Raw genomic sequence first — 12,851 nt, forward strand, 5'->3', positions numbered from 1 at the left:
GCCCCACTACAGACCAGCACAAAGCATGCATGCACCAGCGTGGACTCCTGACTACCTCTGAATAGCACAGATCTAGAGAGCAGATGGAAGCTACTTTTGTGAAGGCAGGTCTGGAAACGGAAAGGGGTGGAGCAAAAAAAGACAAGGTGTGTGGGAACTGGGAGTGGCAAGAGAGAAAAATTGGTTGTCTTTAGTGGGGGATGTACCAAGAAAATGGAAATCAAAGTTTCAACTTTGTTCACTTGTTTTTTAGTCCACAGTGGGTCTGAAGATCTGAGCAAAGTCTCCATCTGAGAGATAGTGGAAAGAGCATGAGGATTTATAGCACCTGCTATCCTGGCAGAGGCTGGATTTGGGGTTCCACTTACTAATCCTCTTATAATTTTCTTTCCAATTTTTCATAGACTCAAAGTAAGCTCAAGGAGACCTGGGATGCACCCAGATATGTGGCCAATGGCATATTCCTCACTCCATGGTGCTCTTCTTGGGAATAAGAGGCTCCATGTTTGAAACTTGGAATTGCAGAAATCACGGACACTTCAGTGTGTATGTGTGTATATTTGTGTGTGTGTGTGTGTGTGTAAGTGTGCTTGTGTGTGCTTGTGGTAAACACCAGCTCATTATCTAATCAACTTCCACCAGGGCACATAGCCACTTATGTCATGGCCAACAGATCTATTCCTTCATCCTTAGGTATGTCTCTGTTTCAACACATGTTGTTCAGGACTCCTTGGGATCTCCATGTGGAGAAGTAGTGCTGCCTCCTAGAGTTGATGGCGGGCAGAAGAACTGGTTGCTGCACAGGTTGTGCAGGAGGACGGAAATGCGTGTAAATCATAAAAGACTTCAGTCACATTTGCAAATAAATTACTTAAAAGTTTTTCGATTATAATACCTTGAAGGATTTTTTCATTATTAACATCATTTTTACCTTCTTGCATTTGAATGTTTTCTTGATGGAAGCAAATAGTGTGAACTTACAATTCACATGCATTATTGACTCCTCACCATTTTTGAAAAAGATTTTATTTATTTATTCATGAGACACACACACACACACACACACACACACACACACACAGAGGCAGAGGGAGAAGTAGGCTTCCTGTGGGGAGCCTGATGTGGGACTCGACCCCAGGACCCCGGGATCATGACCTGAGCCAAAGGCGGATGCTCAACCGCTGAGCCTCCCAGGTGCCCCTGAAATGTTTTTATCTAGAAGAAAGTCCAGGGGCTGAATTGTTTTGTCTCCATTAAGATCAAGCCAGCATTTGGGGGCTCTGGTGGCTGGGAGTTCTCAGTGCCCCAAAGCCCTTTCCTTTGTTTCAGATCCTTGGTAAGTAGAATTATGGGAAGATGTGAAGGAGTAGCAAGTGGGACATCTCGTCTACAAATGGAGAAACTGAGGCAAGTCTTGAGTCTGGTCCCACCAGGCAGTTAGCAGGCCTGCCTCAGACCTCCCAGGTCCTGACATCTCAGGCCATTGCCCTCCCCATGATACCCCACTCAACTTCTCCCAGAAGCAAGGGAAAGTGGCATTGTCTTATGGAACAATGGAATTAGAATTCTTACCCAGAGGCTGATGTCTTCCACTTTGGAAATGGGCAAAATACCCCGAGGCTCTGGCAACCTTTCTGTCCTGTGGAGTCCTCAGGGTACCGGTACAGACCAGCTGGCCCCTGCTGGTGCCAACTTTGGAGCGCCTCGATCAGTAAGGCTTTTGAGCCAAAGTAGACAGATTTCCCCCATTAGCACACATGCCCCCATGACAGAGAGGAGGTGCCCCGCCAGCCCCCAGAGCAGGAGGCCCCTGGATTGAGACGTGCTCCTCACAGGCGGGCAGCTCCCCTCCCCTTCCCTCCCCTCAGATGGAAACACCATCTTCCCTTCTTCCATATTGACCCACAAGGGAAAGAAATTCCATCTTAATACTTTTTCAGTGGGTAATGAAGCGGTTTATTTTATATTATTTGGATAACAAGCCTCCACATGAACAGGATTCGAATGTCAGTTGTCTTAGGGGAAAAAAGATTTATTGGTTGGTAAATATTGAGAAAGAAAAGCTGATAAAGACCAGTTTCAGCTGCAGCTTCTGCCGGGAGCAGGAGAACAGGACAGTGTTGTATTTTGGGGCCCTGGGAAGGCAAAAAATTGTGAATGTCTTTCTTTGTTGGTGGGTGTAAAAGTGGAGACCGCTACAAATAATTTCTTATTTCTGTTCGCATAGATTTTAAATTATGTAGCTTCCCTACCTTGTTAAGAATTAAAGCGTTCTTGTTTAAGGAAAAGGCACTTAAATAATGAAGCTTATGTATCTTGTTTTCCGACATCAATATCTGGCTTTGAGTGGCACAAAGGGATAAAGGAATGTGGATTCAGAGCTTACAGGGATGCTTGGCAATTCTAATTCGGCTCCAGACTGCAAATCAACACAAAGCTGTTGCAACTTTTGTTGAAGAGAGGGCTGAGTGAGCACGTGGGGTTGGGAAATTGTATTTTCTTCGAGTTCTTCTGTTTCCGAATATTTAATCCTACTGTTCTCTTCCGTAGTGAAGGTCTCTTTAGTAAAGAATCTCTTTCCCGCGATTGCTTGGGGCAGCACAGAAGCTGGATTCAGCGGCACAGCCTGGGCTGCAGGCTCCCGGCCGTCCTGCGCGGGGAAAGACTGCCATCTCGTGGCAGCTTGGTGCCTGGCGCCTCGGGGCCGCCCCAGGAGGCTGCGGAGGCCTGGGAGCCGCCCCTGCGCAGGCCCGGGCGGGGAGGATGGCCTTTAAAAGCGCCCAGGGTTTAATAAGTTCTTTATAGATCTTGGAAACTAGCCCTTTATCTGATAGGTCCTTTGCAAATCTCTTCTCCCATTCTGGAGGTTGTCTTTGAGTTTTGTGGACTGTATCCTTTGCTGTGCAGAAGCTTCTTATCTTGATGAAGTCCCAATAGTTCATTCTTGCTTTTGTTCCCCTTGCCTTCATGGATGTATCTTGCAAGAAGTTACTGTGGCCGAGTTCAAAAAGGGTGTTGCCTGTGTTCTCCTCTAGGATTTTGATGGAATCTTGTCTCACATTAAGATCTTTCATCCATTTTGAGTGTATCTTTGAGTCTGGTGCAAGAGAGTGGTCTAGTTTCATTCTTCTGCATGTGGATGTCCAATTTTCCCAGCACCATTTATTGAAGAGACTGTCTTTTTTCCAGTGGAGTCTTTCCTCCTTTGTCGAATATTAGTTGGCCATGAAGTCGAGGGTCCACTTCCAATCATGAAATGGGCAAAAGACATGAAGAGAAATCTCACAGAGGAAGACATGGACATGGCCAACATGCACATGAGAAAATGCTCTGCATCACTTGCCATCAGGGAAATACAAATCAAAACCACAATGAGATACCACCTCACACCAGTGAGAATGGGGAAAATTAACAAGGCAGGAAACAACAAATGTTGGAGAGGATGTGGAGAAAAGGGAACCCTCTTGCACTGTTGGTGGGAATGTGAACTGGTGCAGCCACTCTGGAAAACTGTGTGGAGGTTCCCCAAAGAGTTAAAAATAGACCTGCCCCACGACCCAGCAATTGCACTGTTGGGGATTTCCCCCAAAGATTCAGATGCAATGAAACGCCAGGACACCTGCACCCCGATGTTTCTAGCAGCAATGTCCACAATAGCCAAACTGTGGAAGGAGCCTCGGTGTCCATCGAAAGATGAATGGATAAAGAAGATGTGGTCTATGTATACAATGGAATATTCCTCAGCCATTAGAAACGACAAATACCCACCATTTGCTTCGATGTGGATGGAACTGGAGGGTATTATGCTGAGTGAAATAAGTCAATCAGAGAAGGACAAACATTATATGGTCTCTTTCATTTTGGGAATATAAAAAATAGGGAAAGGGAACAAAGGGTAAAGTAGAAAAAATGAGTGGGGAATATCAGAAAGGGAGACAGAACATGAGAGACTCCTAACTCTGGGAAACGAACTAGGGGTGATAGAAGGGGAGGTGGGCAGGGGTGGGAGTGAATGGGTGACGGGCACTGAGGGGGGCACTTGACGGGATAAGCACTGGGTGTTATGCTAATATGTTGGCAAATTGAACTCCAATAAAATATATATATGTAAATAAAATAAAAATGAAATAAAAAATGAAAGTGCCCAGGGAATAGCTGAGTGCCCACCTAGGTGGGTTTCAGTGAGTCTTCTGCATTGTGCACTGTCATTCCCGGAGCCACACACTGCTGGCCCACAGCACCGGCTGTGTGAAAACGGGGTAGAAAGGTGGAGAACACATAATCCCCGGCGAAAAGGAGCAAACACACATCTACCTCATGCCTGCTGTGTGCCTGGCAGGGCCACTGCAGAACACCCAGGTGGGGGAGAGGAAACAGGGAACTGGGTCACAGGTCAGGGAATATCAGGATCCCAGCGGGATGGGGAGAAAGGGCCGGTTGGTCCGCAACTAGCAGGCCTTTGGCCGGATACTCAGAGGAAGCCAGGCCCGAGCAGGACGACCCACAGACCTGCAATTTGTTGATCTTCTCCAAATAAAATCTGACTGTAAAAGCATTGTACATGTGTTGTAAAAAAACAGTCAAACAACATAGAAATACGCAAGGAAGAAGCTAAAAGGCTGGAAGGGCTCCCCACTTGCTGACACTTAGGTGGCGTCGTTGAGAGCGTCTTGCTATGAACATAACCACGTGGAAACGAAAGATGCTCTTTTACAAAAGTGGAATTCGAACTGGCACCATATTCGGTGATCTGCTCTTTGATTCAACACCATGTCATAGGCTTCTTTCCAGGTCAGTAAATGTGGATCTGCATCATCCTTTTTATCAATTACAAAATAGTTAACAGAATGTAACATTGATTTGATATCTGCTATGTGCCAGGCACTGTACTAATGCTTTCAGTAAGTGCTCTCACATAACCTCCTAACCAGTCTACAAGGCAGGATTTTTTTATTGTGCTCATTTCACAGAGGGGGAAACTGAGGCATGGGGAATTTAAACAATACCCCCAGGCATTCGACCTCAGAGCCCATACTCTAGACCACAACGCTAGAAATGCTCCGTGATTTATTTCCTAGTTTTTTCAATGGTATAAAAACCTAAGGTTGTAAGGAAACTTTAGAGCATATCCATCTTTGCATGTTAGTGATTTCTTTCATTAATTCAGCTTAAAAGTGGGGTGTCTAGTCAAAGCATATGCTCAGTTTACACTTTGATACATGTCTAACTTCGAGGTTACCTCCTGACAGGATGTGTCAACTCTTACTGGTACCAGCTGTGTAGGAGAATATCTAGCCCGTGTCCTTGCCAATTTGAGGACTTCCTGATCAGGAAATATTTAAAATTATTTCCTAATTAAATTTAGGAATAAAATTTATTCCTAATTAAAATAATTAAAATTTTAATATTTAAAAAATATTTTCTTTTCCCTCTGGTTCTTTTTTTTTTAAATATAGTCTCAGAAAGAATTGCGAGAATAAGTACAATGAACCCTTGTAAATGCTTCACCTACTATAGATCCACCAACTGTTAACATTTTGACACATTTGCTTTCTCTCTCTCATTCATTTTTTAAGCTCTTAAAGTTAGTTGTAGACATGGTGACATTTGACCCCTAAACACTTGAGCACATATCTCTTAAGAACAAAGACGTGCTCTTACATAAGCATCCTATAATCATCACGTTTGGGAAATCTGCACATTGAGATGCAAAATTCATATCAAATTATTGAATATTTTATAGCTTTTTGTTTTGAACCAGAATAGAATTAAGAATCACATATTGGGTTTTGTGGCCATGTCTCTTTTATCTCCTTTAACCCAGAACAGTTCTCTCCTCTTTTGTGGTCTTTGATGGCTCTGTCATTTTGAGGAAGTAGAATGCCCTTCAATCTGGATTCATCTGATTGCTTCCTCAGGATAGATTTAACATGATTGTCATTGACAGCATATCACGTGGATGATACTGCTTCCTTCTCAGGGATGATACCAGGAAGAACGTGATGCCAACTTGTCCCCTTATTGGTGATGTTCACTTTCTGATCACTTGGTTAAGGCAGTGTCTGCCATTTGTCTCCATTAGGAAAGTACCCTGATCCTTTATGATGAATAAGTGACTGAATAAATATTCTGCTTCTCAATGTCCCTCACGAGGGATTTTAGAATCTATTGATGGTCCTCACCTGAATCAATTAATGCTTTACTGGCTGTAAAGTGATGAGTTTCATTTTCTATTATTTCTTTTACTTTTTTGTTTGTTTGTTTGGTCCAGGAGTACAATATAATGATTCAACAATTCTATACATTGCTCAATGTTCGTTACGGTAAGTGTGGATGTTAATCGCCTTTATCTATGTCCCAATTCCCCACCCCCCACCTCTCCTCTCGCAACCATTTTTAGTTTGTTCTCTGTAGTTAAGAGTCTGGTTTTTTAAATCTCTTTTTTCTTTATTTGTTTTATTTCTTAAATTCCACATATAAATGAAATTATACGGTGTTTCTCTGTCTTACTTATTTCACTTAGCATAATATCATTGAGGTCCATCCATGCTGTCTCAAATGGTATGATCTTATACTTTCTTAGGGCTAAGCTATATATATGTATATATATAACACACATATATACACGTGCGTATGTACATATGTGTACATGTGTATGTATGCACATATATACAGACACATACATTTAACTTGCTTCCACACACATGTACATATATGTACATGTGTATGTAAATGTGTGTATGTACATATATATACATACATACACTTAACTTGCTTCCACATCTTGGCTACTGTAAATAATGCTGCAGTAAACATAGGGTGGCATATATCCTTTTGAATGAGTGTTTTCACTTTCTTTGGATAAATACCCAGCAGTGGAATGGGTCGTGTAGTATTTCTATTTTTAATTTTTTGAGGAACCTTTTTTTTAAAAGATATTATTTCTTTACTTGAGACACAGCACAGAGGGAGAGAGAGAGAGAGAAGCAGACTCCCTGCTGAGCAGGCAGCCCCATGCTGAGCTCGATCTCAGGACCCTGAGATTATAAACAATTGAGCCACCCAGGTGCCCCTTGAGGAACTTTTAAAAAATTTATTTGTATTTTATTTATATATTATATGAATAAATATATTTATTTTACATTTTAAAAGATTTTAATTATTTATCTGAGAGAGAGTGAGTGTGTGTGAGTGGGGGATCAGATGGGGTGGGTGGAGGAGGGGCAGAGGGAGAAGGAGAAGCAGACTCCCTGCTGAGCAGGGAGCCCCACATGGGCTTTGATCCCAGGACCCTGAGATCATGACCTGAGCTGAATAGCAGATGCTTAACTGATGGAGCACCCTAGATGCTCCAGAAAACTTTCTTTTCTTTTAACTGCCACCACTTTTTGTTTTCTTTTGTCACTGCTCTGTAGAGGAAAACTTTTCTTTCTATCCCTCACCTTTTTCAGTATCCATATTAATTCATCAATTCTTTTTATATTCAGTGCATTTCTACAATAATTCATTTTGGTAGCCTAGATTTGGCCAGTGGTAGCCTCTTCAGGCTGAGCATATCCTCACTTGGGGGCATGAGATGCTTCAGGCTCACCTTGTACTTGCCTTCCTCGGGCCTGGACTCGGCCATTTCTCTAGAACCCTCTCCCATCACTGGTTATTTGTCGTATCTCTCTTACAATTATTATTTTAAAAATTCACATACACTCCCATTGGCTTTTTGGGGTACAGTTCTAGGGCTTTTAGCACAGGTATAGTTCCTGAAACCACCACTTGGACCAAGATACAAAACATTTCCATCCCCCCAGAAACTCCTTGGGCTGCTTCTTTGTAGTCAAACACTCCTGGCAATCTCTGGCAACCACCATCTTTTCTCCATCTTCATTTTACCATTTTTCGACTGTTACACAAATAGAACCACATGGTGTGCAGCCTTTTGAAGCTGGCTTCCTTCGCTCAGTGCCACGCATTTATCATCCAACATCTTGTTGCCTGCATCAACAGCTGATTCCTTGTGAGGGCTGACTGGTGAGCCTTCCGCTGTGTGGATGTGCCATGGTTTGTTTATCCGTCCACCTGCTGAAGGACACACAAGTTGCTTCCAGTTTGGGTGATTATAAATGGGGCTGGTGTAAGCATTCTTATTAGGTTTTTGTGTGTGTGCATGTGTATGAGCATAAGTTTTCATTTCTGTTGGGTAGGTACCTGTAAGTGGGATTGATAAGTCATATAGTAAATTTATGTTTTAAAAAATTAAAAAAGAACCTGCTAAACCTTTTCCGGAGTGACTGTGCCATTTTGCATTTTCGCCATCACTGCATGGGAATTCCAGCTGTTCCACGTTTGCCGTTTTGTTGTTATTTTTAGCCATTCTAAAGCACATATAGTGCCACCCGTCTTTTTTGATCTCTGTCAGTGTTATAGGTGAATTTAAAAACTCAATCTCAGTATATATTGACTGTTAACATTAGTTAGTATTACTATTAATAATACTAATAATTACTACCAATCTCATAGATGAAAAAGCTACTTTGTGCTATTTACAGCTTAACAATAACCCACAACCCTCGGACCAACTTGTGCTATTTACAATTTGCTTGTGTTGTTTGTTTTACCAAGAATATTAAAAGAGCTTGATTTTTAGGCTAAAAAGACGATTGGCAAATGTGTTCTTGCCTGAAGATGTCTCATCTCGTGGCTGCCTCCTCCTGTGTCTGGGATGCCTGGGTTCCGTGTGCCCCTTCCTCAGCTCTGAGCATTTTTGACTAGGCCGTGTGTAGGGTGGATCAGCTAGCCCACCTCTCCTGTCTGATTAATGGAAGGGGAAACAGGTGAGTGAAAGGAGCAAAACCACTAGAGGCTGGAGGTCTGAGTGTGGGGTCAGGTTTTTCTAGAGTCTGCAAAGCTTCCACTAGGAATTATAACATTCGATTAAATTTGTTTCAGCTCTGTGAAAGCACCAGTAACATGGGCAAGGGTCAGGTACCATGCTGCTCACCAGAGACAGGGGTATATATAAGACTCAATCCCAGTTCTGAAAGAGGCACCAGTCTAGCTGAGGAAAGTGTTGGGGGAGATGCAGACAAGACCAGCCATGGGGTTCATGGGACCATGCATCTTAGCCAGATGACCCCACAGGTCTGACCCAGGAAGGAAAGAAGACAGCTCTGGGGACTATGGTTGTCTCCACCTGTCCCTTCCTTTCCAGCAGCATCTTTTCAATCCAGAAAAAAATTGTTTCAATCTCGAGCAGGGTTCTGGAGGACAATTAAAGAAGGCATTTCACAGCTGCCAAGGGAAGTCTGCCAAGATCTGAGATGTCCTGTTGGAGCTCTTTCGTAAGCAGGATTCATTCCTCCAGGCGTGGCGAGTATCTGTTTCTGCGCTGGGCAGGTTATTTTGCGAAAGCACTCAACAGGTATCTGTTTGCTGAGCAAAGCTGCCATCCTGCTGACCTGGAGGATGTGGACAGCTCCACTGTCCAAGTCTCCTGCTGTCCCCTGGCATGTCAGAGGCACAGCCACGGGAGACTTGATATCTGAAGTCATTTCCTTGGAGTGGAGGGACACCGCCCCATGGGAACCACAAACCACACTGTTGTTCCAAATGTTTGTCCGATTCAGTACAAGACAAAGCCTGATTCATCTTGGGGAGCCATCTCCTCATCCTTTGGAAATATGTCAGCATTTGAGGAGGGGGGGGGGCTCTTTCTTTCTTTCTTTTTTTTTTTTTTAAATATATTACAATTTTATTTGTCAATTATACCTCAATAAAGCTGAAAAATTATTTTGATGTTATGTGCTTCCTCAGATAGGCCTTATTTGTATGTTTCACATATATATATATATTTTTAATTAATTTTTATTGGTGTTCAATTTACCAACATACAGAAAAACACCCAGTGCTCATCCCGTCAAGTGTCCACCTCAGTGCCCGTCACCCATTCCCCTCCAACACCCGCCCTCCTCCCCCCTTCCACCACCCCTAGTTCGTTTCCCCGAGTTAGGAGTCTTTATGTTCTGTCTCCCTTCCTGATATTTCCCAACATTTCTTCTCCCTTCCTTTATATTCCCTTTCACTATTATTTATATTCCCCAAATGAATGAGAACATACACTGCTTGTCCTTCTCCGATTGACTTATTTCACTCAGCATAATACCCTCCAGTTCCATCCACGTTGAAGCAAATGGTGGGTATTTGTCGTTTCTAATCGCTGAGTAATATTCCATTGTATACATAAACCACATCTTCTTTATCCATTCATCTTTCGATGGACACCGAGGCTCCTTCCACAGTTTGGCTATTGTGGCCATTGCTGATAGAAACATCGGGGTGCAGGTGTCCCGACGTTTCGTTGCATCTGAATCTTTGGGGTAAATCCCCAACAGTGCAATTGCTGGGTCGTAGGGCAGGTCTATTTTTAACTCTTTGAGGAACCTCCACACAGTTTTCCAGAGTGGCTGCACCAGTTCACATTCCCACCAACAGTGTAAGAGGGTTCCCTTTTCTCCTCATCCTCTCCAACATTTGTTGTTTCCTGCCTTGTTAATTTTCCCCATTCTCACTGGTGTGAGGTGGTATCTCATTGTGGTTTTGATTTGTATTTCCCTGATGGCAAGTGATGCAGAGCATTTTCTCATGTGCATGTTGGCCATGTCCATGTCTTCCTCTGTGAGATTTCTCTTCATGTCTTTTGCCCATTTCATGATTGGATTGTTTGTTTCTATGGTGTTGAGTTTAATAAGTTCTTTATAGATTTTGGAAACTAGCCCTTTATCTGATATGTCGTTTGCAAATATCCTCTCCCATTCTGTAGGTTGTCTTTTAGTTTTTTTGATTGTATCCTTTGCTGTGCAAAAGCTTCTTATCTTGATGAAGTCCCAATAGTTCATTTTTGCTTTTGTTTCTTTTGCCTTTGTGGATGTATCTTGCAAGAAGTTACTGTGGCCGAGTTCAAAAAGGGTGTTGCCTGTGTTCTCCTCGAGGATTTTGATGGACTCTTGTCTCACATTTAGATCTCTCATCCATTTTGAGTTTATCTTTGTGTATGGTGAAAGAGAGTGGTCCATTTTCATTCTTCTGCATGTGGATGTCCAATTTTCCCAACACCATTTATTGAAGAGACTGTCTTTCTTCCAATGGATAGTCTTTCCTCCTTTATTGAATATTAGATGACCATACATTTCAGGGTCCACTTCTGGGTTCTCTATTCTGTTCCATTGATCTATGTGTCTATTTTTGTGCCAGTACCACACTGTCTTGATGACCACAGCTTTGTAGTACAACCTGAAATCTGGCATTGTGAGGCCCCCAGCTATGGTTTTCTTTTTTAAAATTCCCCTGGCTATTCGGGGTCTTTTCTGATTCCACACAAATCTTAAAATAATTTGTTCTAACTCTCTGAAGAAAGTCCATGGTATTTTGATAGGGATTGCATTAAACGTGTAAATTGCCCTGGGTAACATTGACATTTTCACAATATTAATTCTGCCAATCCATGAGCATGGAATATTTTTCCATCTCTTTGTGTCTTCCTCAATTTCTTTCAGAAGTGTTCTATAGTTTTTAGGGTATAGATCCTTCACCTCTTTGGTAAGGTTTATTCCTAGGTATCTTATGCTTTTGGGTGCAATTGTAAATGGGATTGACTCCTTAATTTCTCTTTCTTCAGTCTCATTGTTAGTGTATAGAAATGCCATTGATTTCTGGGCATTGATTTTGTATCCTGCCACGCTACCAAATTGCTGTATGAGTTCTAGCAATCTTGGGGTGGAGGCTTTTGGGTTTTCTATGTAGAGTATCATGTCATCGGCGAAGAGGGAGAGTTTGACTTCTTCTTTGCCAATTTGAATGCCTTTAATGTCTTTTTGTTGTCTGATTGCTGAGGCGAGGACTTCCAGAACTATGTTGAACAGCAGTGGTGAGAGTGGACATCCCTGTCTTGTTCCTGATCTTAGGGGAAAGGCTCCCAGTGCTTCCCCATTGAGAATGATATTTGCTGTGGGCTTTTCGTAAATGGCTTTTAAGATGTCGAGGAAAGTTCCCTCTATCCCAACACTCTGAAGGGTTTTGATCAGGAATGGATGCTGTATTTTGTCAAATGCTTTCTCTGCATCCAATGAGAGGATCATATGGTTCTTGGTTTTTCTCTTGCTGATATGATGAATCACATTGATGGTTTTACGAGTGTTGAACCAGCCTTGTGTCCCAGGGATAAATCCTACTTGGTCATGGTGAATAATTTTCTTAATGTGTTGTTGGATCCTATTGGCTAGTATCTTGTTGAGAATTTTTGCATCCATGTTCATCAGGGATATTGGTCTGTAATTCTCCTTTTTGGTGGGGTCTTTGTCTGGTTTTGGAATTAAGGTGATGCTGGCCTCATAGAACGAATTTGGCAGTACTCCATCTCTTTCTATCTTTCCAAACAGCTTTAGTAGAATAGGTATGATTTCTTCTTTAAACGTTTGATAGAATTCCCCTGGGAAGCCATCTGGCCCTGGAGTCTTGTGTCTCGGGAGGTTTTTGATGACTGCTTCAATTTCCTCCCTGGTTATTGGCCTGTTCAGGTTTTCTATTTCTTCCTGCTCCAGTTTTGGTAGTTTGTGGCTTTCCAGGAATGCATCCATTTCTTCTAGATTTCCTAATTTATTGGCATACAGCTGTTCATAATATGTTTTTAGAATCGTTTGTATTTCCTTGGTGTTGGTAGTGATCTCTCCTTTCTCATTCATGATTTTATTAATTTGAGTCTTCTCTCTCTTCTTTTTAATAAGGTTCGCTAATGGTTTATCTATCTTATTAATTCTTTCAAAGAACCAACTCCTGGTTCTGTTGATCTGTTCCACAGTTCT

Source organism: Vulpes vulpes, chromosome 14 (assembly GCF_048418805.1).
Source record: "Vulpes vulpes isolate BD-2025 chromosome 14, VulVul3, whole genome shotgun sequence".
NCBI lineage: Eukaryota > Metazoa > Chordata > Mammalia > Carnivora > Canidae > Vulpes > Vulpes vulpes.